This window comes from Eimeria mitis, genomic scaffold (assembly GCF_000499745.2).
Source record: "Eimeria mitis Houghton genomic scaffold, Emh_scaff2342, whole genome shotgun sequence".
NCBI classification, from domain to species: domain Eukaryota; phylum Apicomplexa; class Conoidasida; order Eucoccidiorida; family Eimeriidae; genus Eimeria; species Eimeria mitis.
In genome coordinates, this window is record NW_013570677.1 from 3,444 (window position 1) to 5,240 (window position 1,797).

A 1,797-nucleotide genomic window follows, 5' to 3' on the forward strand; every position below is an offset into this window, starting at 1 on the left:
CAAAAAAAACAAAAAAAGAAGAGCATTTCTATATCATATTTAATAAAATAAATAAAAAAAAAGAAAATAAAAATAAATAAAATAAATAAATTAAAAAAAATAATTATTTTTATGTATTTATTGTGTTGGTTTGGGTTTTGTATGATTCAGCAGCAGAAAGATAAAAAAGAAAAAAAAGAAAAAAACAAAAAATATAAAAAAAGAAATAAAAAGAAAATAAAAAAAAAGAAAATAAAATAAAATAAAGAAGAAGAAAAAGAAGAAAAAGAAAAAAATTAAAAAAAAAAAGAAACAAAGATATACACTGCTCGGCAGAAAGGGTTTAGGGTTTAGGGTTTAGGGTTTAGGGTTTAGGGTAATGTGTATGTTTTTTTTGCGTTTAAAGAGAAAAATAAGAAAATAAAGAATAAAATAAAATAAAATAAAATAAATTTATTTAATTTATAAAAAAAAAAGAAAAAAAAAAAACTTTTTTTATATATTTGTGTATAAAGGTATTCTGCATCGGTCTGTTGGGGTGTATAGGCAGCTCCTAGAGAGAGAGAAATTTCTTCATAAAAAAAAAAAATAAAATAAAATAAAATAAAATAAAATAAAATAAAATAAAAATATAAAAATAAATTAATATTTTATTTATTTTATTTAAAAATTAAAACAAAAAAAAACAAAAATTTTTGTTTTTTCTTTTTTTTATATATATAAACCCTGAGGCCTGTTTCTCTCGTTTTTGTTTGTATTTTTTTTTTGTTTATTTTTCTTCTTTTTTGTTTCTATAAACGCAAAAATAAATTAATTTTTAATTAAAATTTAATTAAATTTATAAAAAAAAAAATAAATTAAACTTTTTTGTTTTTATTTGCTGCAGTTTTCTCTTTTTTGCTGCAGCAGCAGCCGCAGATCAACTGACCAATGGAACCTAAACCCTAAACCCTAAACCCTAAACCCTAAACCCTAAACCCTAAACCCTAGATAAAATAAATTAAAATAAATTAAAATAAAATAAAATAAATTAAAATAAAATAAATTTAGATATATATTTGCTTTTATATTTATATAAAACAAAATATACATACACAAATATCTACTCCTGCAGCTGCCTATACACCCCAAAATATATACGAAAAGCCTGAACAAAAAAACTATTTATTTTTATTTTATTTTATTTTATTTTATTTTATTTTATTTTATTTTATTTTATTTTATTTTATTTTATTTTATTTATATTTTATTTTATTTTTCTTCTTTCGATAGAGAGAATGTTTAGTTACATCTCCCTTCTCTTTCTATCCGTCTAGGGTTTAGGGTTTAGGGTTTAGGGTTTGGGGTTTAGTGTTTACTTAGGGTTTAGGGTTTAGGGTTTAGGGTTTAGATTCATTTGTATAGAAACAAATGTAGAGAAGGTAAACAACAAAAAAAACAAAAATAAAAAACAACAGAGATAAAATAAAACAAAAAAAGGAAGGAGACAAACCAATACATCAGCAGCAGCAGCAGCAGCAGCAGAAGCAGCAGCAGCAGAAGCAGCAGCAGCAGCAGCAACAGCAGCAGCAGCAGCAGCAGAAGCAGCAGCAGCAGGCACATGGTGAGTGCTATAGTCTTTCTTCTTCCTCTTTGTTATATGTATATATATATATATATATATAGTTTTTTTTTAATTTATTTATGTATTTGTTTTTTGTTGTTTATATGCGGTGTATATACACCGTATATACACCTCAGTTGTTGCTGTTTATAATTACTTTTTGTTTTTCTTTTGCTGTCTGTACACAAAACAAAGCAGCAGCAGCAGCAGCAGCT